The sequence below is a fragment of the Hirundo rustica genome, chromosome 19 (assembly GCF_015227805.2).
Source record: "Hirundo rustica isolate bHirRus1 chromosome 19, bHirRus1.pri.v3, whole genome shotgun sequence".
NCBI lineage: Eukaryota > Metazoa > Chordata > Aves > Passeriformes > Hirundinidae > Hirundo > Hirundo rustica.
Window position 1 is genome coordinate 10,232,514 of NC_053468.1, and position 24,821 is coordinate 10,257,334.

General features: G+C 55.3%; 1 protein-coding gene across 1 annotated transcript in view; it reads right to left on the reverse strand.

Moving 5' to 3' along the window:
* CALN1 (calneuron 1) overlaps nt 1–13,746 on the reverse strand; it is a 146,232-nt gene extending 132,486 nt beyond the window's left edge. The window contains exon 1 of the mRNA XM_040082682.2: nt 13,677–13,746. The gene's annotated coding sequence lies outside the window, so the exon portion shown is untranslated. The remainder of the gene's footprint in view (nt 1–13,676) is intronic.
* Between the last annotated feature and the right edge of the window lie 11,075 nt (nt 13,747–24,821).

Consider the following 24,821-nt stretch of genomic DNA (forward strand, 5'->3'; position numbering starts at 1 on the left):
CTTATTCTTTCTCTTCTTCTTCTTCTTCTTCTTTCTTCTTTCTTCTCCTCTCCTTCTTCTTTTGCCCGGTTTGACCCCGAGGTGCCGCCCCCCTCCCCGAGGCCAGCTCGGCACACCGCGCTCTGGTGCCCGATCCGTACGTGCCCTGCTCTCGGCGCTGACCCGCGTGTTCTGGCTTCCTCTCGCCTCAGTAATTACACCCAGGGGTGGGTGCCAAAAGGAAAAGCTGGTTCTAATTCCATGCTGCAGCCCAGCTCCAAGCTGCTGGGATAATTAGCAGGTTATTAATGAATGAGAACATTCCCACCATGGAGGGAGGAAGGATGGGGAGGGAGGGGAACAGAATTTGGGCCTGGTTGGGAAAACCGCATGGGAGTCAGCGACTCCGTCCCTCAATCCAAGGCTTTGAGCCGCCTTCAGCTCCTGGGAAGACGCTCCCAGCCCCAGGGCTGCCATATGCATCTGCAGAGCAAAATCCAAGGATTCTGCTTGGCCGGGGGCCACACTGGGAGAGGAATGGCTCCGTCTCCCAGCCACAGCCTGCGGACATCCATCTGGTTCTGGGGACAGGGAGGAGGCGGCTCTGGAGCCTCCTGCTCCAGCCCTGGGTGATGCTGACTTGGGGCTGTGGGGTTTTTGGAGCATCACCATCACCATCTGCCAGGGTTCCTGCTGGGGGCTGGAGAGTGTCACCCTAAACTCTTCTCTTTGAACCCCTCAAGAACTGTGGGAACAGTACAGTCTTCCTTCAAAATCAATCTGATACCAATGGTTCGTACCATTCCCCTTGGTTTAGGCACCAGCTGAAAATTCCTGGGAAAGGCAAGAGCCTGGTGGGGAAGTGCTTCTCTAAATACTGAGGGGCAGGGGTGAGATTCCAGCAAAACCAGGGTGTCCTCAGAGGCTCCAGCCCGAGCTGCTGCTATCTCGTGTGTTTCTCCAAGGCATGTGGTTGTTGCTCCTTTAATTATTAATCCTTTCATTGACGTAATCAAATTTGCCCGAGCTTTTAATGGATGCCTCGATGTAAAAAATGAAGAATAAATTTCTTTCCCTCCCTGAAAACTTGTCTCAATCCCATGACCAATTTTATTGCCGTTCTGCTCTAATTTTAAATATAACGAGAAACATTAAGGTTTTCAATTAAAAGATCCTTTCCTTCAGATATTGGAACATAGCCTGAAGTGCAGACCACGTGTGATATTTTTCATTGGGATGGTGTGGGCTAAATCTGATTCCCAGATCAAACACAGTCAGGCTCAGGCTTGCAGTTGGCCAGGCTGGAGAGGCTGAGCTGTTCCACTTTGGGAAGAGCCTCAGCCTTGTTTGTGTTTTCAGCTGACTCCTGGTGTTTCTGAAATGAACCCTGCATTTCTTCCTTCTCTTTTGTCAGCCTGGGAGTCTGTGGTGGGAGCAGATGAACCTCGTGATGCCATCCTGGACTTGTGGAATTTTTGGCTTTTGACTGTGGTATACTGGGGGTTTCCCTTTTCTTTAGAATGAGCTGAACCATGGCCACAACTGAGGAGAGGTTTCTTGTGCAGTGAGCTCAAACCTCAGCTTGATGCCATCCTGGAGTCATGGAACTTCTTGGCTTTTGACCGCAAATCTTCACTTTTCCCTTTTCTTTAGGATGAGCAGATCCACGGCCACAACAAAGCAAATCTTCCTTGTGCCGTGAGCTCAAAGCCCTCATTTGCCACAGTTTCAGTGTTGGGATCATTGGACACCATTAATGTGAAGTTTGGGTCATGGGAGGTTTTCTCATGTGTTCCCTTCTACAGACCCTAAATTTTGCACTCATCCTCCACCCTAAACCTTGCAGTGGCCCCATCTGGGCCTGTCTCCTCAGGCCAGGTCCCTGGGAGGGTTTGCAGCTGGGCAGATGTTGAGCCCCAGCAGGAGTGGGTGTTTGCATCAGCGAGGTGCCAGCTGGGCTTGCTGGGGTGCAGCTTTGTAGGAGCTCATTTCACTCCTGCTGGGTTTTGCTTTCCTAACGGAAGTGGCACCGCTGATTTTACTGTCCCTGAGGGTGCTCAAGGACTGCTTCTCATGGAAACATCAGGTTTGTGCAGATGAGATGGAAAGACAGAGTTAGAGACTTCCAAAGAGGACCAAGGGAAAGGCGCTTCAGGTGAGAGGAGCTGAAGCAGCGAGTGGATCAGCCCCCGGCCCCAGCTGCCTTGCCCAGAGCCCCCAGACCCTGCTTGTCCTGCACGAGGCACCTCTTGTTTACAGCAGCTCTGCCACCCGTCCCCAGGCCCGGGGGCAGGATCATCACATCACCCCGACACAGGCAGTGGGGGGACACAAACCCATCCCTCAGGAGCAGGGCTGGGCAGGATCTCATCCCAGCACCACATCGTGGTCCTGCTCCACTCCTTTTCCAACCCAGTGAGGCTGCTGGGAAAGGCAGGAATGGCTGAGCTCACAGGAGAGCTGAATTTTCTACTCTTGAGCCAAAGAATGTTAATTTTGTCTTTCCTGAGCCTACAAGTTTTAACTTCTGCCATTCCTGAGGCCGGGAGTGTTAATTTCTGCCATTCCTGCAGGTTGTGATATGCCAGGATGCATCTTGTCTCACTCCATCAGTTTTTTTGGAGGCCACACCACCTCGCTTTGGTTTCTCCTTGTTGTCTCCCTCATTCCCACAGCACAGTCCAGGGGTTTCACTGCTCAGCCCTGCTGCCTCCAGCCCTCCCTCTGATCGAATTAATGAATTCCTGATTCCCAGAGAGGTTTCTGTGATAGCCCTGTGCTGCATGGAGCAGGACCCCGGGGATCTGCTCTGGGCAGACAATGGCTTCTCCAAGTGCAAAATTGTGTCAGGCCGAGGAAATTGCCTGCTGCATTCGCAATGAATCACCCAAATTACAGCCCTTTAATAAAGATAAAAAGCAGAGAGAATAGAACATGCTGCAAACCTATGGGCAGGGGGTTGGCCTCCTGAATCTGAAGGCAAAGCTTTGAAACCCTCATTCTCTTGCACAGGGGGATTGTTTTGGAGAACTTCAAAAGGAATTTGGAAACAAACAAAAAATTGGTTAAACATGGGAGAGCTGATAATTGCAATTTTTTTTTTTTTTTCCTCCCAGATTTGTGAATTAAACTGCATTCCTGTCACATGGATGTGGCTTTTCCCCATCAAAGGCTTCTGCTTTCCTTGATCCTGCCCAGCCCAGGACAGGCTTCAGCTTGATCTTGACCCTGCTCAATGCCAGGTTGGTCTCCAAGGAGAGACCCTTTCAAAAGCTGCAAATCTGGCAAAAAATCCCCAGCTTCACCTGTGTTTGAAAGGCAGAAATCAGCATCAAATCAATCTTTACCAGGTCTGCTGTAAGGGGATAGGATAACGACAAACAGGAAGCAGTATCTAGGTTCTGGATATGGAAAAAAGGGATTTTTTTTGTTTCCAGCATTGGTGGGTGATATTTTGTGCAAGATAGCTGAGAGCCAGGGCTGAGCAGGGCCGGGGGAGGCTGCCCATGGACAAATGATGGGAATCCTCACTTCCACTGGCAAGCAGCTTTGGAGAAGAATGTGAAGGAGTCCTAAATCATCGAGTTTCAGGATATAAATCAGCCTCTAACTGACAGCGGGAACAGAGGAACCCTTATTGATGGGCTTGGTTAGGTTTTCCAGATGTAAAAGAGGACTTAAGGAGCTGTGAGCTGACGACTTTAACAATTGCTGCTCCTCTCTGGCTGCTCCCACCTGCAGCCTCAGGGAAAGCCAAGGTCACGGAGCCAGAGCCCCAATCCCTGAACTGTCCATCCTGCTCCCTTCCACAGATACTGCCCAGCTCAAACTTCATTTCATTCTGCAGCAGAGATCCCAAGGATCTGCTCTTCCAACAGGTTTCAGGACAAGTGGTTGAATAAGCCCAAAATAAATTCCGTGAGAGGAAGAGACCAATTCTGTTCTGTCACGTGCAGAGCCAGCCTCACTGCCCAGCCCAAACACGGGGCTTCAATCTCCAAAATCACAGATTCTGGGAGGTTGGGAAGGGCCACACGTGGATTTCAAACCCTTCTGGGCACGGGGACTCACCCCTGCCCTGTGAGGCTGTGCCAGGGCTGGAAAATCCTCTCCCCGAGGAAAGTTTTCCTGCCAGGCTGGTGGGGGCTGAGTGAGTGCTGGGTGAACATTTTAAGGCCATAACCCCATAGAAAGCAGGTCCTCTTGGCTCTGCTGCCCACAGAGTTTTCTGACTGTTTTTTTTCTTCCCCTCAGCTGAGTCAGACACAGCTGGAAAATTCCAGATTGGCTCAAATCGGGAAAGACCTTCAACTAAAACCCCCCAAGGTCTTGTCCCTGCAGTCTGCTCTGCTCCTGACGTGCCCTCCCTGCCCCACAGCTGCAGCCCTGGCTGCATTTGCAGGGTTCCTCCATCCCAGCAGTTCCCACCTGCCAGCCCAGCCGTGTCCCTGCATCCATCCAGGCAGGAGGGGAAGCCAAGGAGAGCCTCAGCAAAGAGCCCAGCCTGCCTATTCCTTATTCCTGATGCATTTTTCAGGCTGCTGGGGTCAATTTCTTCTCCTTTTCAGGAGGACACAGGGCACACATTTAGGATGGAGTGAGCCAGGCTTTATTACAAGGCCCAGCAGCCACATCCCCCTGTGTGTGGTTTTTCCTGTGCCACCACCAGTTCTCAATCCCGTGTGGCCAAACCAGTCCCTGCCCAGCTCCAGGAGCCCTGTCCTCGGGCCACCAGTCCTCTTGGGTGTCCCTGGGCTGATCCCAACCAGATCCTGGGCTGATCCCAGAGAGGGCACAGAGGAGGGATCGGGATTGTGCCCCCGTGCTCAGGTGAGACCCCACCTGCAGAGCTGCCCCAGCCCCGGGCCCAGCACAGGCAGGACCTGGAGCTGCTGCAGGAGCCCAGAGGAGGCTCCAGGATGAGCAGAGGGATGGAGCAGCTCTGCTGGGAGGAGAGGCTGGGAGAGCTGGGAATGTTCACCTGGAGAGGAGAAGCTTTGGGGTGAGCTCACTGTGACCTTGCAGGGCCTGAAGGGAGCTCACAGGAAAAATGGAGAGAGACTTTGGACAGGGGCTGGAGGGACAGGACACAGGGAATGGCTTCCACTGCCAGAGGGCAGGGCTGGATGGGAGATTGGGAAGGAATTGTTCCCTGTGAGGGTGGGCAGGGCCTGGCACAGGGTGCCCAGAGCAGCTGTGGCTGCCCCTGGATCCCTGCAGTGCCCAAGGCCAGGTTGGACACTGGGGCTTGGAGCAGCCTGGGACAGTGGGAGGTGTCCCTGCCATGGCAGGGGTGGCACTGGAAGGGATTTGAGGTCCCTTCCAACCCAACGCTTCCCATGATTTTGTGATTCCATAGCATCCTGACAACCAGGGGAGGTTTCAGTCACATCCCAGCCCCACCGTGCTTCCCTCTGCTGTGGTTTTGGGTGGATTTTGGATGGCTGGGGCCGTGGCAGAGCCTGCCGAGCCCTCGGGCTCCTTCCTGCCCCTCGCAGGGTCCCTGGCAGCGCTGGCAGAGCCGCGGTGCCAGAGGGGCCGGGAGCGGCTCCTGCTCCGCTCGCTGCCCGCGGCTCCCGGGGCTCAGCGCGGTCATTAAAGCGCTCCTTGAAGCGCAGATTTCCTTCTCTGAAATGCGAGGCACGACCGAGGGCTGCCCGATGGTGTCACTGCCCCGCGGGGGAGCACACGACCCCTGCCCGCCCTCCGGCGCAGCCGTCCTGGATGGGAAGGGAAAGGTTCAGCCGGGAATGAAATATTTGTGTCCCACACGGAGCTGAGACAACACTTCAAAGAAAAACGCCTCGTTCAGCCCTGCCAGTGACGCCAGCGCGTGTTGGCAGCCGGGAATGGCCGTGCCCGGCCCCCGCTGCCCCGGCAGATGCTGCGGGATCGGGTCCCTGCTCCCGGGATGTGCCAGGAGCCTCCCTGGCTCCTTACCTTGGCTTCCCGTCTCCATGGCGATGCTCTGCGTCATCCTCTGAGCGCGGCGACATCAGCCTGTGCCAGGGCTGGCCTGGTTTGGGGCTCCCGGGGAGGGGAGGGGACAGTGCGGGCAGCGATCGCGGCTCTGAGCCGGGGAACGTGCCGAGGGACGGGACGGGACGGGATGGCATGGCATGGCATGGCATGGCATGGCATGGCATGGATGGCATGGCATGGCATGGCATGGCATGGCACGGCATGGCATGGCATGGCATGGCATGGCATGGATGGGATGGCATGGGATGGCATGGGATGGCATGGCATGGCATGGATGGGATGGCATGGATGGGATGGGATGGGATGGCATGGCATGGCATGGCATGGCATGGCATGGCATGGATGGCATGGCATGGCATGGCATGGCATGGCACGGCATGGCATGGCATGGCATGGATGGGATGGGATGGCATGGCATGGCATGGCATGGCATGGATGGGATGGCATGGGATGGCATGGATGGGATGGCATGGATGGGATGGGATGGCATGGCATGGCATGGATGGGATGGGATGGGATGGCATGGGATGGCATGGGATGGCATGGCATGGCATGGCATGGCATGGCATAGCATGGCATGGATGGGATGGCATGGCATGGATGGGATGGCATGGCATGGCATGGATGGCATGGCATGGCATGGATGGGATGGCATGGCATGGCATGGATGGGATGGGATGGGATGGCATGGGATGGCATGGGATGGCATGGCATGGCATGGCATAGCATGGCATGGATGGGATGGCATGGGATGGCATGGGATGGCATGGCATGGCATGGATGGGATGGCATGGCATGGCATGGCATGGCATGGATGGGATGGCATGGCATGGCATGGCATGGCATGGATGGGATGGCATGGCATGGCATGGCATGGCATGGCATGGATGGGATGGCATGGCATGGCATGGCATGGCATGGCATGGCATGGCATGGCATGGCATGGCATGGCATGGGCTGGCATGGATGGGATGGGATGGGATGGCATGGCATGGCATGGATGGGATGGCATGGCATGGCATGGATGGGATGGGATGGCATGGCATGGCATGGATGGGATGGCATGGCATGGCATGGGCTGGCATGGATGGGATGGGATGGCATGGCATGGCATGGATGGGATGGGATGGCATGGCATGGCATGGCACGGCATGGCATGGATGGGATGGCATGGCCGGGAATGCTGCTGGGCTGCCTGGCTGCGCCCGACCCTCCCGCAGGGAAAGGTTGGGAAGATGGACAAACCCCACTGCTCCAGGTGCCCTGCAGAGGCCGGTGGAGGGGCTGCAAAGTCACCTCCAGCATCACCTCCCTGCTCCCCACCCCCGGCACGGGCCTGATCACGCCGAGGAGGGATTTTGTCACCCTGCCACCCTGCCCCTTGTCACCCTGCCACCCTGTCCCCTGAGGAGGGATTTTGTCACCCTGCCCTGTCCCCTGCACATGCAGTGCCTGGCTCTCCGTGGGGACAGCTCACCACAAATACCAGCTACAACTGGAGTCTGCTCTGCTGCCTGCCAAGAAACCCTCAAATCAAAGGCAAAGCCCCACCGGGGAGTGCCCAGAACCTCGGGGTGTCTGTGCTGCCCCTTCCCCATGGCTCTGCCCAGGCCAGGGCTGGGTCCCTCCTGCCCCAGCATCTCCCAGCAGAGCAGAGAAAACCAAACAAGCAAAAAAAGAAGATTAAAAAATCTGCTAAACTCCCAGATTTGGGAGGAAGAGTTTATCAAGAGGTCTCAGAAGGGAGAGGAAAAAGAAGAGAGATGTGTTGAGTTTATTTGAAGCAGACATGGGAGAGCACTGTGGTTGTCCCAGGCCCCATCCACCCCCAGGCTGCTCAGTGCTTTCATCCTTCTCTAAATCACCTCTCCTCAATCAGCAGAGGGAATTGTTTGAACGAATTTTAGATTAAAATTAAAGAGTAAGAGCTTCTCCCTCCTAAAGCCTCATTTCAGGTTAATCTTGTATTTATCCTAAATGTGAATGAATCAAATAATTGAAGGACAAGGACACGAGAACAAGGAGTATCATCATGGAGAGGTTCCCATTATCGTGTGCGGGATTACATCCCTTCAATTCCGTGCTGGAGAATGGGGATTAACCCTTCCTGTGGCCTCATCCCGTCCTGGGAATCCTCTCTGCTGCTGGCCCTTGCTGGCCACGGCCTGTGCTGGAGGAGCAGCAGGAGGGGAGCAGCCAATGGACCATTCCTTTGGGATGAGGAGGGAACAGCGTGGTCCTGGCAGGTGCTGAGGGGGGACAGGGGAGGTGACAGGATGGGAGTAAACTGGAGAGAGGGATGGGAACAGAATGGAGAGGACAGGCAGGTGACAGCATCCCAGTGCCACCCTTGGCTTGGCCACTGGGCCGCTGCTTTGGCACCCTGTGGTGACCTCAGGGATGGAGGGGGCAGGGGGGGCTGTCCTGCAGGAGAACTGCCTTGGGACACACCTGGAATTGGGGTAAATGCCGTTGGACACACCTGGAATTCTGGTAAATGCCATTGGACACACCTGGAATTGGGGTAAATGCTGTTGGACACACCTGGAATTCTGGTAAATGCCATTGGACACACCTGGAATTCTGGTAAATGCCATTGGACACACCTGGAATTCTGGTAACTGCCATTGGACACACCTGGAACTGGGGTAAATGCCTTTGGACACACCTGGAATTCTGGTAACTGCCATTGGACACACCTGGAATTGGGGTAAATGCCTTTGGACACACCTGGAATTCTGGTAAATGCCTTTGGACACACCTGGAACTGGGGTAAATGCCGTTGGACACTCGTGGAATTGGGGTAAATGCCGTTGGACACACCTGGAATTGGGGTAAATGCCGTTGGACACTTGTGGAATTGGGGTAAATGACTTTCGACACATCTGGAATTCTGGTAAATGCCTTTGGACACACCTGGAATTCTGGTAAATGCCATTGGGCACACGTGGAGTCGTGGTTTGGGGAGCTGCTGGTCAGAGGGGATTCTCCAAGGAGTGTCCCCCAGTGGAGCTCCCTGGGAACTCCTGCTCAGGCTGCTGCAGGAGCCCAGAGGAGGCTCCAGGATGAGCAGAGGGATGGAGCAGCTCTGCTGGGAGGAGAGGCTGGGAGAGCTGGGAATGTTCACCTGGAGAGGAGAAGCTTTGGGGTGAGCTCAGTGTGACCGTGCAGGGCCTGAAGGAGCTGACAGGAAATACGGAGAGAGACTCCCTGAGAGCCAGGAGGGGCACTGGAACTCAGAGAGGGGACCTTCCCAATGAAGTCCCTCCATGCTGGTCCCAGACTTCCAGAGGAATCGTCCTTAGCTGGGAGAGTGACCCTGAAGAAAGACCTGGAAGGAGTCCCGGGGCAAAAGGGGCTCTGGAGGTGGGTGAGAGGCTCAGGATCAGCAGGAGCTGGGAAATGAGACAGGAGCTGGGAAGCCCCTGGGATGGGCTTGTTCCCATGGTCACTCCTGCTGCTCCTCCCCAGCCCCTTCCCAAAGCTCAGCCTGAGCCCAGGGCTCCCCCCGGCCTCTCCCGAGCCGCAGCCCCGGGGCACTGGTGCAGGAAGTTGGGATGTTTTTGCAGAAGGATTCAGAGGCCATTCGGAGGCAGGAGCAGCCCCAGAGAGGGGAATTCCCGATCTGCTCCCCTCTCCAAAGGATTATCCAAGGAGACATGGGCAGGACAGCCCTCACAAACGCCTCCTCCCCAGGAGCGCTCTTCCTCCCGTGGTTGTTCAGGGAGCGACAAAAGGTCTCAGGACTTTGCCACAAATAATAAAAAACCGGTGCAGGAGCAGGTTCCAGCTCCATGACTCCTTTGTAATTCCTGGCAGCTCCAGAGGCAGCCTGGCTTTGCACAGAGCAGGACCGTGGCTGCTAAAATCACAAACCTGCTCCTGCAGCGTTTATTTGGATTGCAGGAATCCTCAGGTTCAAGGGGAAAGATGCAGCACCTGCAACCTGCACTTGGCCTTCCCAGCAGTGCAATCGTGCCTGGCACAAACCTGCAAGGACCTCCTTCACCCATGGAAAACACATTTCCCAGGTGGAACCCACAGTGGAAATTCCCGGGCAGCTGCCCCGTTCCAGGTTCCTCCTCTTCTCTCTCCCAGTCGTGACCCCCCTCTGCTCTGCCCCCACCTCCCCCGGGAGCCACCCCGGGAAAGGAGGAGGTCACCAGTTCCTCCAGTTTAGGGAGAAAGGAATGACGTGATAGCAGCATCACACATGGACTCAGATGTAAAGGAAAGAAGGAAGGAGAGGAAGGAGAGGAAGGAGAGGAAGGAGAGGAAGGAGAGGAAGGAGAGGAAGGAAGGAAGGAAGGAAGGAAGGAAGGAAGGAAGGAAGGAAGGAAGGAAGGAAGGAAGGAAGGAAGGAAGGAAGGAAGGAAGGAAGGAAGGAAGGAAGGAAGGAAGGAAGGAAGGAAGGAAGGAAGGAAGGAAGGAAGGAAGGAAGGAAGGAAGGAAGGAAGGAAGGAAGGAAGGAAGGAAGGAAGGAAGGAAGGAAGGAAGGAAGGAAGGAAGGAAGGAAGGAAGGAAGGAAGGAAGGAAGGAAGGAAGGAAGGAAGGAAGATTAAAAAAAAATTTTTTTTTGGAAGAAATGAAAGGGAAAAAAATCCCAAAGCTGTGGGGGGCACCCTGAGGAATGAGCAGGCACTGAATGGAAATGGAATGACGGAATGTGTGCAGACAGTCCCAGACATTGAATCACTGGACACTTTGGGCTGGAAGGAACCCCCAGAGATCCTCAATGCAGCTCCTGTCCCTGCACAGACACCCCAACAATCCCACCCTGTGCATCCCTGGGAGCTCCTGGAGCTGTGGCAGCCTCAGGCTGTGCCCATTCCCTGGGGAGCCTGGGCAGTGCCAGCACCCTCTGGGGGAAGAACCTTTCCTGAGATCCACCCTAACTCCCTGGCACAGCTCCAGCCGTTCCCTGGGCCCTGTCCCAGGGAGCAGAGATCAGCACTGGCCAGGTGGAGCTCAGAGCCCTCAGCAGCCGCTCCCCAGCAGCTCTCCCGTGGCTGTGGTGCCCGGTTTGGGGGCAGGAATGCTTCTCCTGAGAAGCTTCTGCTGCAGGCAGCTGCCCCAGTGGGTGCGAGATGGGGCAGGAGGGCACAGGGTGGGAAAAGCCCCAGAAGCCCGAGGGGTTGGGCTCCCCCAGCCCAGGATGGCACCGGGTGGGGCCAGGGTGGGAGATGCCAGCGAGGAGCTGCTGGCACCGAGCGCCGTCCCCTCCGTGGGCGGGAGCTGGCACCGGCCCAGCAGCAGGAATGCCCAGGCTGTGGGACGAGGCTGGTGGCTGCCCCTGAGCACGGCCAGCCCGGGGATGGAGCCGTGCCCCTCTCCAGGGGAGGGCAAACCCCTGTCCCTGCGGAGCCCCGGGTGTGCCAGCGCTTCCCGGGCACTGCGCAGTGTCCTCTGCCGCACGCTCCGGCCAGGGAGGGGCTCGTCCCTGCCAGCCTCCCACTTCAAACATCATTTCTGAACCAGTTCAACCCCCACTTCAGCTAAATTGGAAAAAAAAACCAAACCCAACCCAAACTAATCCAAGGGAATTATTTTGCACGAGCTCAATCCATTTAAGGTTCTTTTCCAGAATGATGGAAGCCATTTATCATTAAAAAAATATCTATGTCATATTATTGCTCCTGTGACTGATGGCATTACAGATGCTGATGGAGCATTAGATGTGACATCACAGATTTCTGTTATTTAAAGGGACAAAGTCAAGTTAAATTTACCAGACGGAGGAATGAGACAGGGAACAAATCCGCTTCATTAAAGCTGCTCCTGACTCCTGTCAGAGTGCTGTGATTTGTTCAAATACACATAATTTCCTTTTCCATTCTGTTAGGACTGGAGAGAGAGAGATGGTGTCAAAATCCAGATCAAAATGATGGAGTGCTGCCAAAGACAGCCAGGGTTTGTCAGGCAGAGCGGTTCGTCCCTCCAGGAGCAGAGGAATTGGGAGGAATTGTGTCCTGCTGCTCCCCAGGCTCTGCCCCAGCACCCCCAAACCTCCTCAACACCCACAGCTGGCTGCAAAGCCTCTCCTGGAACAGCCTCAGGGGAGCAGGGAAAAACCCCAGCGCTTCCTGCCTCAGCTCCAGAAACATTCCCTGATTTCTGGAGTCCCAGCACGGGGCTCCTGGGGCCTGGCACAGGCTGCAGCTGGAGTCAGGGTACAGAGTTCAGAGAGCCAAAGGGGGCTGGGATGTCTGATGGGATGGAGGTGGGAAGGAGAGTGAGGGATCAGGCTGCTCAGCGACTGCAGCACTTAATGCTGTGAGGAAAACAATGAGCACCTCGAATGAGAGGGGAACTGGAGATGCCAGGAGAGGCAGCAAAGGAAATGTGCCACGGAGGATCCAAGGAAACAGCAACAAAGGTACAAGTAAAGGCATCTTCAGGAGTGGTTTAGGAAGCTTAAATTCCCTTTCATGCAGGACTTTAATTTGCATGGGCTGCCAGTGAGATCTGAGCTACAGAGAACCTGACTTCAGGATATTTAAATACCTCAGACACAGTTTGGGCTCTGAGGATGGAAGGTTTTTCACTCTGAAAAAGTCCCTCAGCATGACCAGCATCTTCCAAAGCCTCTGGCCAGGCTCCTGCAGATCCATCCCAGGAACCTGAGCCACCGCAGGAATGGGATTGGAGGCAGACTGAAAGCTTTCTCCAAAATCCCATTCCTGCCAGTGACCATGGCTGAGTTTGGCTAAGGAGTGCTCTGGACCAGGAGCCAGTGGCTGTGAGCCCCTGAGCAGGGCCAGCACGGGCTGGAGCCTGGAGAGGAGAGCAGGAGCAGGAGCAGAGGGGACTCAGCCTGCAGACACGGACCACAAAACATGGAAAAGGAGGAGGAAGCAGCGCAGGGAGGCCCCAGGCCCTGGCCCGAGGCAGGGACATGGGAGCACAGAGGGACAGGGCAGAACCGGGGCTGCCCAGCACAGCCTGACAGCAGAGAAGGGTTTGGGGAGCACAGGAGGCTGCAGGGCTGGAGAAAGCCACTCCAGAACGCAGATCCTCAGGATGGGTGTCCAGGGAGGGACCGAGGCTCAGCACCTGGCTCCAGGGCACAGCTGGTTTTACCCCTGGCTCCCTGCAATGCTGTGAGGAGGAGCAGCTAAACCCCCCCAGTGATATGACTTTTTCTTTTTCATTCCATTCCTGCTGCCAAGGAAGCTTTTCCAGCTCCATTTGATCTCCCCTTATCACCCAGCCCAGGACACGGAGCGTGCATCCTCTACATTCCACTCCAGTCTCCATGTCCATTCATCCTGCCATTTTCTCCTCCCAGGGACCCTCTGGGCCATCCCTGGCAGAGGCCCAGGGTGCCCAGGGATGCTCAGTCCAGCAGGGACAGTCGCCCTTCCCTCTTCCCTTCCAAAGCCAGCTCAGCCCAGTGCCAGCACCCCGGGAGCTCCACCCCAAATTCCTCACGGGAAGTTGTTGGCTCCTTCAGTCGTGGCTCCAACCATCCCCTCTCCAATGGAACACCTTGGTGGGACATTAAACCCTTCCAAAAACCCCCTGGAGACCTCCAGCTCTGCCCTGGGTGTGTGGGGCTGGGAGTGCCCCACAGCAGCAGCCCTCTGGTACCAGGACACGGAGCCCATCCGTGATCCTGGATTCCCTCGGGAGGCTCCATCCCCCAGGGGCAGCAGCCGTGAGCAGGAGGGGCACAGAGGGCAAAAACAAACAGAGAAGAATCAAATGTGACTCACTTCAGGGTCTCCAGGAATTTGGCTGGCTCTGGCTTGGAGCTGGCTCAGTGCAGTTCTCCACCTGGCTCCTGCCAGGGCTTCATTTCCTCATCCCAAAAATACAGAATGAACAGAGAAGCTCTGGAGGACTCAGGCACTCGAACACATCACGAATGTGCCGCTTCATAAATCCTGGCGTGGCTGAGGGCTCAGGAGCTGCAGGAAGGGGTTGATGCATGGGTTTTTCCATTCTTATTAAGCCTAAAAAGCACTTTCCCGGGAGCTCTAAGGCCTCGATGCCTCCTTCCTCCTGTCTTTGGGACATCAAAGGAAAAGGGAAAAATAAGAATATTCCTTCTCCTGCCATTCCCTCAACTGGACACCCAACAAATGCCCTCAGCTGTGGCAGGTTTTGTCTTCACACTTGTGCAGGGCTTGCTCAGGGAATTCCTGCTGTTCCTGGGGCTCTGAGGAGAGGTCTGGCTGGGCCAGGTTCTCCGTGGACACAGGATCCACCTTCCTCTGGCCCTTGGTGACAGAGCCCAGAGTCCCAGGGCTGGGGTGGATGAAGCTCCATCCTGAGCCCACCAGCCAGCACATCAGCCTCCCCAGTCCTCTGTGAGGATGGAACATCCCCAGTCCAGCATTTCCAGCAGAGCAGGGAGGAGGCGGCTGCAGTCCCACACTGTTGCTCTGGGAATGGTGTTCACGGCTCAGCCACTGCTCCTGGTGTGGAAATGGACAAGAATCACCAACCCCTCCCGTGTCCCTCTGCCACCTGCAAGGGCAGCTCGGGATTTTGCTCCCAAATTTTTGCTGCTCTTCTCTTTTAAAATTGGAAACTGCCGTGGCCAGAGATGGTTGGAAAAGTCACACAGCCCGAAGGCTTTTCTTGCACAAATTGCAGAATCACAGAGTCACTGTGGTTAAAAAACTCCTCTGAGATCATCGAGTCCAACCACCCCCAGCCCTGCCAAGGCCACCACTGCCTCATGTCCCCAAGTGCCACATCCACAGGGCTGTTAAACCCCTGCAGGGACAGAGGCTTCATCCCTGCCCTGGGCAGCTGTGCCAGGCCTGGAAAACCCTTTCCATGAAGGAATTGTTCCCAATATCCACCCAAACCTCCCCTGGCCCAGGCTGAGGCCGTTCCCTCTCCTCCTGTCCCTGTTCCCTGGGAGCAGAGCCCGACCCCCCCGGCTGTCCCCTCCTGGCAGGGAGTTGTGCAGAGACACAAGGTTCCCCCTGAGCCTCCTTTTCTCCAGGCTGAGCCCCTTTCCAGCTCCCTCAGCTGCTCCTGGGGCTTCAGACCCTTCCCAGCTCCCTCAGGAGCTCTCAGCCCCTTCCCAGCCCTGGGTGTTTCCACCCTGGTATTCCAAAGCTCGTTAGTGCTGACTCAGCAGGGTCTCTGAGCAGCCAGCCCTTAATCCCTTGGGATTTCTCCCATTCAAAAGCCTCAGTACCCTCAGGGCCCCCTCAGGGCTGACGGCACCTGTGGCCATGGGGCCGTGCTGAGTCCTTTGGGCTGTGACAGGTTTGGGAGTGAGGGACACGGAGAGCTCAAAGGAAAACGTCCAAACCCCGATTTGATCCAGTCCAGCTCTTATTAGAAACGCCAGGAAAGTAACCAGGCATATGCAGGTAGCACCGGGATGATTTATTTTATTACCCCTCCAATTATTATTAGAGCTCAGAGGCTCCTGAGGCGCAGCAGGATCGTTGGAATAAAACATGGAAGCAAATGCAGAGAAGGAATAGAATAGGAGTGAGGTGTGCAAACACCTCATGCACAAGGAGCTACTGTGATCCAGGATTTCCAGTGCTGTGAAAATGGGAACATTCCTTAGGAAAACCAAGGAGCAGCTGTTTGGAACCGAAGAGTTTAAAGCAGGCAGCACAGAACAATTCTGGATTTTGGAGGGAATGCCAAGACTGGGGGGTCACAGGGAGGAGAGATCACTTTTGATCCCCCCTGGGGCTCTGCTGGAGATGGAGCCTGGATGAATGGAGCCAGCTCGGGGCTCAGCCCCAGGGCACAGCCGGCAGTGAGCCAGAGCTGCCCCTGTCAGGAGCAGTGCTGAGAGCTCCTGCCTTACCTGCACCCCCTGCACTTGGTGCTCTCCAGCCTTGCTGGGCTCCTGCTCATTCCAGGCATCCTGGGGATCCCCCCACACTCCCAGATTTGCCTGATTTTCCATCTGGGATCCTCTCCCGTGGAGTCCCCCGGAGCAGCAGCTCAGCCCAGCTCATCAAACTCATCAAAAAGTCATCAGACTCATCAAACTCTCATCAAACTCATCCAACTCATTCATCCAACTCATCCAACTCATCCCTGTGGCTGAGCAGATGCAGGGCTGGCAGTGCCAGCCCAGGCAGGGGTGACACCCACACAAAGCAAAGGCCACCATGGGACACCTCGTCCAGCTTTTCACCCTTCCTGGAGCCCCTGGCCTCAGCAGGGCCCTGACTGCTCAATGCCAGGGATCAGGAAAGGAGAAGAGATGGAAAACCAAGGGGCTGGGACATGGTTCCTGCAGCAGAAGCCTGGTGTGGTTCCAGACCTGAGCCTGTAGAGCAAGGGGCCCAATTTGCTCTTCCCAGGGAAGGTTCCCCTGAGGAATTCCTGCCATCCCCAGGATCTCTGCATCGCTGATAATGTGGCACTTTGGACATGGGCAAGAGCTCCTCGAGTGTTTTAAGGATCCTGCAGAGCCTTTTCCTCTTCTCCCAAGGGATTTGATCCTCTCCCCCTGTTCCCAGGGAGCAGCAATCAGGGGCAGCGAGTCAGGGCTGCTCCCTGGTTTTACAGCTGCTGGACACGTGTCCCAGGGGCACCCAAGACGTGGGTGTCACCCCTCTGCCCCTGCCATCCTTGGTGGCATCAGGGGGGACAACGAGCTATTACCAGTCACACGGAGAGAGATTTTCCAGCGCAGAGGTTCCTCCGATCCGGCTCAAGGCTGAGTCCAGGCTGGGAGAGAGCCTCTTTGTTTATTTCTTACTTTTTATACATTTGTGGGTCTAGCAGAAGATTGGCTTCTGGGGTTTTTCACCCCTCAGCCAAGTGGCTAAACCAACTGTCAGTTACAATTGTTTTCAGGTTAGAAATATGCAAACAAAGGACAGAGAATGAAAAACAAAGGATTTGTTTATGTTACATCTGTGGGAAAAAGGTAGAACTGCGTCTAATATTGTACAGTAACTAAAAAGATCTGACTCCATTTTATGAAAATTCAAAAGGCTATAAAAAACTCAGAAAAACCAAGGTAACAATGAGCTGCCATCAAAGAGCACCTGTGAGGAGGTGGGAGGCTCTTCATGGGGTGGTGTTGTCATTCCCAGCTGCCTGCACCTCTCCAGGGGGAGCTGGGAGGGTCTGGTCCTGTTTCAAGCCGTGTTTCTCACAGAGCTCTCCAGCTGTCACCTCCCTCAGGATCAGCAGGACACTGTGGGACTGGGGAAGGAGGGGTGGGTTCAGGTGGCTGTCCTGGGCCTCAGGAAGAGCAGGACTCTCTTGATTATCCCAAAGAGCCCTAAGCCTTTCTTGGCTCTCCTTGGTTATCCTCTCCAGCTTGTCCCACTTGGTTCTCTCGGGGTTTCCAGTGAGGTTTTGAGCGGAACTCACAGCAGAACCTCGTCCTCCCGGCTGAGCTCAGGCACCACATGAAGCACCTCCTTGAAAGCAGGGAAGACATTTGGTTTTGCAGAAATGTTCCTTGGGCTCTGCACAGGAGGATGTGGTTGAGAGGACGCGAAGCTGACATCAAGAATTCCCCAGATCCAAGTTCCGAAATGCATCTGCAGGGAGCCCCAGCTGCCCGGGGTGAGGTGTTCACAGCAGCTCCTTCGCTGCCTGGGGGTTTCTTCTTCCTCTGCATGTGCCAGCAAGACTATTTCTTTTCCAGTCCAGGTCTCCATCAGTGCTTTCCCCCTTTTCCTGGGTTTTGTTGGATTTCAGGACGGCGCCAGTGAAGTTATCAGTAAAGCTGTCCTCAGCTCATCGATGTGCTGCTGAGGGCCGGGTCAGGGTGGGGTCATCATTCCAGCCCTTTCCATGCTGGCTAATCCAACGGGAGGCAGAGAACTCCACAACGCTGGTTCCTGGCCCCGACACCTTGGGCAGGGCTTTGCTTTTGCCCCAGCTGCTGTGACCACATCAAACCCAGGCTGGGGTGGATGAAGGGCTGGCTCCGTTCATTTCCCAGGAATCAGGTCACCCCTGGAACAGCTGGATCTCCCAGGAAAGGAGAAGGCTGTGCTGGGAAGGGCTGGGGGCGTTTTCCCCTCGGTTCAGTGGGGATGAGAGCAGGCAGGGCTGGGCCACGGCGGTCTCATCCCTCGGCCAGGCACCAGGAGCAGCCAGCAGCCTCTGGAACAGGCTGGACAGGAGATCCAGGAGCACCAGGGGCCGGGGAACCTGACCTTCCTGACTTTAACGGGGATTTCACACGGAAGTGAAGCACAGGACAAAGTCAGAAAACCGTTCAAAGACACAGAAAGAAAGGGAACTTCCCAAAGCTGCTGGCATTTGCCAAAGTGCAGAGGGAAGGGTGGAGGGCAGGGACCGAGCCTGGCCCCTTCTTCAGAAATCACTCCTGTGCTCTCAGCACTCCTTCTGCAGCCGTGAGCTTCGTGTTTCCCTGTGCCTTTAACTGGAGTTTCATCCCACAGCTAACACAAACCCCTGTCAGGGTGATGAGTGTTAGCACTAAAGGCTTTGCATCTTTAATCGAGGCGCTGAAGGGAGGCTCGGGCCGAGCAGCCCTCCTGCCTCTGGAGCTGGGTTTGGAGCTCAGTTTTGGCATCGCGTGTCTGCGCAGAATGTGCTGTCCCTGCGGCTCCAAACCCACCCAGCACAGCCCCAGACTCAGAGTCCCGGGAGAACCCTGCCCAGCCGAGCTCCTGGGCTGCCCCAAACACTCCCCAAACAGAGGTGAAGCCGTGCTGTGCCCTCCCTTCCCGAGGAACTGACGAATAATTAATGCAGCCACTTAACTCCACTTGACCCCTCCCGTTAATATTTACAGCTGAGGGAAGGCAGCACTGGGCTGGGGCCATGGAGAGCCCAGACGGGGCTGGGATCCTGCTACAAACCTGGACACAAAACCGGAATACAGATGGCAAAGGCCGCCCCAGGCAGCCCGGGTGATGGTCCTGCAGGGATCCCTGGATGCCAGGGCCGTGCCCGGAGCAGGGGCTGCTCTGCTCCAGCCATGGGACACGAGAGGGGAGAGGCAGAACCGGCTCCTGCAGCTGCTTTCTCACTCACACCAAGCAATCACAGGCCTTTCTCTTAAAGCCTGGCTCTGGTGTTCGAGGTTTAAAAGCAGCAGAACAGATCCACAGAAGCCAGCAGAATTCCAGGGAGCATTGGGGGCGCAGGAACTGATGCCTTGGGAAGGCTGACCTGGAACAGAGACTGGACAGAGCCAGAGAATAAAGTAGGGATTTATTGAAAGGCCTTTAAGGACAGGGCAAGAGCCTGGCCAGGGCTACACCTAAAGTGGACACAAAATGGTCACAAAATGGACACAAAATGGACACAAAATGGGCGGCCGGTCACGAGGTCTCACACTTTATAAGTTTTGGTGCATTTGCACATTGGGGTTTAATTGTCCAGTTACATCTTCATGTTGTAAGGGTCCCATCCTTCTTCTTCCTCCCTCCAGCCCACCGTTGTTTGTGCTTTTGGCCCTGGAAGTTGTCCTTGGTCTTCAGCAGGAAAAGGATTTGCTTTGCCTGCCTGCTCTGTGAAGAGAGCTCACCAGCACTTAATGTGAGGCTCAGAACTGCACCCCTAGACAGCTCAAAATCTGAAATACATGAAAGCTGAAACTTAAAGCATCAGAACGAATCCAGGCCAAGGGTTTGAATCTCACAGCACTGCCTTGTTTGGATCCATCCCTTGGCTGAAGCACACTGGGACAGGACTGTAAGGAGTAACACGCAAATTCCCGATCGTTATACAAAGATGTTAACCCAGCTGAATGTTGTAACTGCAAGTGTTTCTCTTGTACCCCATGCTGTTAAATGCCCTCTTTAGTAAATACCACCTACCTCATACCTGTGCCCCCTTTTTGTCTCCCTTTTTATCCTTTACCCTGTTCCTGTATCCCTTTCCCGTCGGGATCCGCTTCCGCTGCTCCCAAAAGACGGCACGTCCAAAGCCGTACACAAATCACATTCCACCCAACAGCAAAGACCCCTAAAAACGACGAGCCACAGGAAAACTGAAGATTAACAACAACAACTCTAACTTGACAAACAGTAAAGGACCTGGGATCGTCGAGGAGCGCCAGCGTCTGTTTGGTCACCGTGACCTCGGCAGCCCTGGGTCGGATCGATCCAGCAGAGCCGGCGGTGCCCTCCCAGGACCCTCGTGAGGACGGAAGCTCCAGCTGTGCCGGGTGGCAGGGCTGAACATCTCCTCCTGCACATCACCCGTGGGGAGCAGCGGTGATGTGTGCGACCCCCAGCCAGAGCTGACCTCAATAAGGGCGTTACAAAGGAGCAGATCTCCCTGCGCATCTCTCTCAGACCAGAGCACATGAGGGCAGTGGGGTCCAGCAGGCAGAGCTGGGGCTCAGGGAACTGGGACCATCCTCCAGGAGCACCTGGAACGCTCTGGAGCCAGGCTGTACCCACAGTGTGGGAGCCTGGAGCCGCAGCCACACCGGGCTGTGTGGGGATGTTTATGGGCTCTGTGGAAAAGGAGCTGATGCTGCCTCTCCCTGCGCCGCACAGCAGATTTACAGCCTCATCTGCACAGCCCTGCAAGGACACAGCTCCCCGTGCTCGGGAAGGACAGCCACTGCCTCCCCTCCTCCTCCGGGCCCAGCAGCTCCTTCCCTGCCTCTGAGACCTTCTAACAAAGGCCCAGCCCTGGCTCTTCCCTCCCCTTCCCTGGGCTCAGCTTTTGCTAGCCCAGCTCCAGAGCCACCGCAGCAGCTCTGCAGGGACCTGCCCAGAGTCACCCCCAGCCCCTGGTCCCCTCCTGTTCGTCCTTCCCAGCCCTGAGGCACCAAATCCCAGCTCTGCCTCCCAAACCCCTCGTGCTGTGTCCATCCCCATCCTCCTGGGCTCAGGCCCCTGAGGAGAGGGGCTCTGGGAGCTTTTCCCTGACCCCTGCACACAAATATATCCCCATGCTCCCAGAAATTCACGTCACTAACAGTGATGAGATTAAACATTTTCAATGGAACAGTTTCCAAGGGCTCTCCATTCCTTTTGTTTTCCCTCTCCCTTCCCACTCCTGTAGCCCAGAGGAGCCCATTTAGAGGAGATCCAGCCCTTGCTGGCCTGGCTGGAGGGACCTGGCCCTGCAGGGCTCCTGGAGATGTTTCTCCCCCTGGAACATGGGAAACAGCTCTGAGTGACACCGTTCATGCCACCAACCCCTCCTACCCTCCATGATGCTCCCTGAGGCTCACTGGAATTTTTGGCACAGGGTTTTTGGTTTGGTTTCATGGGTTTATTTTTTTTTTTTCTTCCCCCTTGCAAACAGGAAACTGCTCCTGCAAAATGCTGTCCCTGCTTTTCTGGCTCTTCCACTCATCTCTCTCATCCACTTCCCCATTTCCACCACGTTTCCTTCCCCTCCCTGCTGTGCCCAGGCTTTTCTCTCATGCATCATTCATCCCAGCTTAATGCCTTCTTTCAGGGCAGCCTTCTGGGAGCTGCAGATCTCCTCAGATTCCACTCCTCCTCCTGCCTCGCCCTGGTTTGCACTCACACCTACTTTCCCTGGAGTTCTTCTGGGAATGTTGCATCCACGGCAGAGCAGGAGGGAGGAGAGCAGCCTCCACACACCTTGCACCAAACCTTGGGAGACTTCCACCAAACTTGGATGTGCAGGGCCTGGCCTCGGGCTGGGCTGGGCTGGGCTGGGCTGGGCTGGGCTGGGCTGGGCTGGGCTGGGCTGGGCTGGGCTGGCAGCTCTGGCCCTAACACAGAGCCAGTAGGAGGGGCCAGGGTGACATCGTGGTGTCCAGCCTGGTAAAACTCGAGGTGGAATTGGTAAAACTCAACATGGAATTGTCTGGGAGCTGCCAGCAATGTTCCCCCAGGCTTTGGGAACGCTCAGGGTGCTGTGGTGGCTTCCCAGCCATGCTGATCCTGCTCCCAGCAGCATTTTTGGGAAGAGCTGCTACAGATCCCATCCCTGCACCTGCCAGCTGGAATTTTAACTGGAGCTCAAGCATCCACAGGCCACGGAGGTGTCCCTGCAGCTGCCACCACGGCAGTGTCCAGGGCTGAAAGGGACAGCATTTCCAGCCTGGATATTTCCATTGCATTTCTCTGTTGTTTGGTGGCTGCTCCTGGATCCCTGGAAACATCCCAGGCCAGGCTGGGCTGGGCTCTGATCACCCTGGGATGGTAGAAAGGGTTCCTGCCCACGGCAGGGGCTGGAGGAGATCGGCTTTAGGGTCCCCTCCAACCCCAGATGCTCTGTGGCTCTCCAGTCACCAGTGACAACTCAACACACTAGAAAAGTCCCCCAGATCCCCCAAAAGTGCACTCTTGGTGATACAAATGGCAGTCCCGGGGAGCACGAGCTGAAAGACGAACACAAACAGGAGGAAAAGCTTGGGAAGGGCTTTCCAGCCCCTTGCTGGAGACTCCCCAATTTCCATCGGTGACAGCGGCCTGTAAACGTCCCAGCTCTGTTCCTGACCCTCTTTAGGAGGTGAAAGCTGCTGAGGAATTCCCACCTGTACCCGGGGCTGCCAGGAGAGCTCCAGCTGGGATCTGGGCTCTGGCTGGGGGGAAGAAGGAGGCAGAGCCATCCTCACCTCCTTCCATCAGGAGATGCTCGGGGTGTAATTCCCTGGAGGGTGGGACAAGCTCAGTGGGCCAGAAACGCACACGGATTTTAGAGGCAGAACGTGGCAAATTACTGCCGAGGAGACAGAACTGCTTTGGCGGTGTTTTGGCCTGGACTGGATGGATCTGTCCCAGCAGCAGCTCCTCTGCTGGCTGGGAACCCCGAGAGCTTTTTCCAAGCACCTCCGTAGCTCTTGCGCCTTGGGAGAATGAATAAATAAAAAACCCTGTAACTCTAAATATTAAAATATAAATACAAATGTATAAATGTATAAATGTATAAATGTATAAATGCATAAATGTATAAATGTATAACAATAACAATAACAATAACAATAACAATATATGGATATAGATATAGATATACGTCAATAACTATAGCTATAACTATAAAACTGTAAATATAACCAATGCACACGGCAGCCACATGATCTTCCACCTCCTTTCCATGATTTTCCACCTTCTTTTGGGTTGTTGGATGTTTGGCTGCTGTCCCCCCGGGGGCTGTGGAAGGCCTGGAACAGGGAAAGCCATCAATGGGGTGGGATCTGGGCGTGGGCAGCTCCATCCAAACCACCCCTGGAGATCTCCTGGGAGCGCTGGAACTTCTCCAGGGTGGGTGAGGCACAGGGGAGGTGCCTTGGGACGCAGCTCAGCCTTATCCAACGGCAGATCCCGTGGGTCAGGGGTGCTTGGGCTCACCCCAGGGCTGAGCTGTGAGTTCCACCCAACGCTGGGATCCTGGCAGGAGGGGCGCCCATCCAGCTGTGCCACAGCACATCCCAGGAGAAAAGCAGGGGGCCAGCCCTAAAGAAGGACACCTGGAGTGCTCCAAGGCTCTGCCTGAGGGCTGATCCCACCTGGAACTCCAGGCCTGGAGGGCAGGGATCAGCTGCAATCCCTTACTCAGCATTTGCAAAGCCCCACTCACTTTGGAGGGGATTTCAGATTAAGCTCTTTAAGTAACAAAGCAAGATCTCTTTTTTAAACCTCTGCTTAATCCCATAATCCTGAGGGAAGGCCTCTCCTACCCCCGGGGAAAAAGGAGATGGAAGCTTTTTGCTGAGGGAGACATAATGACTTCATCCCCACATAATTGGGTGATATTTGCTGATCAGACACAGAAAGCCTTGGGAAAGTTGAATTTTGGATTCCAACTTAAAGATCTTTAAGGAAAAAAAAAAAAACAACTACCCACAAAACCACCCTAAAAGCTCGGGAAGAGCCAATGGGAGAGGGGGACAAGCAAAGAGCAGAGCAGGTTTGCCTTTGCTGCAGGAGGAACTCAGGGATTATTATGGACAGAGAGCAGAACAGCTGGACGTGCTGGGAGCCAGGAGTTGGACATTTGGGATGGCCCAGGGCAAAGCTCAGATCCTACATGAACAATCCCCGGATATTTTGGGATGGAAGGCACCAGTGGGGTCACAGCCGCTCGCTCCGGGGCTGGTCCAGGTCATGAATCCTTGCAGGGGCTGAGGCAGCACTGGAGCCAGACCCTCCCCTGCACCCTCCCACCTCCCCAGGGAACGCTGCCGGGGCAGGAACTGCCAGGGCTCCGTGCAGGAGCTTCGGGATCTCCAGGAACAGGGAAAGGAGAACGACTTCGGGATCTCCAGGAACAGGGAAAGGAGAACGACTTCGGGATCTCCAGGAACAGGGGAAGGAGAATGACTTCGGGATCTCCAGGACACGGAAAGGAGAACGACTTTGGGATCTCCAGGACACGGAAAGGAGAACGACTTCGGGATCTCCAGGACACGGAAAGGAGAATGACTTCGGGATCTCCAGGACACGGAAAGGAGAACGACTTCGGGATCTCCAGGCACAGGGGAAGGAGAACGAGGGTGATCCCTGCCGGTGCTTTGAAGGCTTTAGAGGGGAGATAAGGAACATCAAAACCTCACACTCTGTTATCAAGAGAGGAGTGAGGTCTGCAAATGGCCTAGAAAATCCTGAATGCTATTGATAAAAAATAATATTGACTCTCTAAACAATGTGAACACTCATCTTCTGTCTCGTGCGCATTTCTGAGTTTATTCAGCATTACTCGTAGTTAAAGTGATTTCAGCACTAATATCCAAAGGAAGCAGCCTCTGTGAGCTGGAAAGCTGTTATGGATGTGGAGCAGTGACTCCTGCCAACACTCCTCCAGAACTGCTCCTCCCTGGGTTAAAGTTTGGGATCTCAGGCTGGAGAAGGAGAAAAGCTCTGCTGCCTCTGGGAGCTGCTTGTGTCACTCAGAGACAGGAAGGGAGATGGAAACAGCTGATTGCAGGAGGTCCTGGGGGGTTAATGAGCACCTTGGGCCTTCCCACGCCTGAGAGAGGAGCTGCAGGTGTT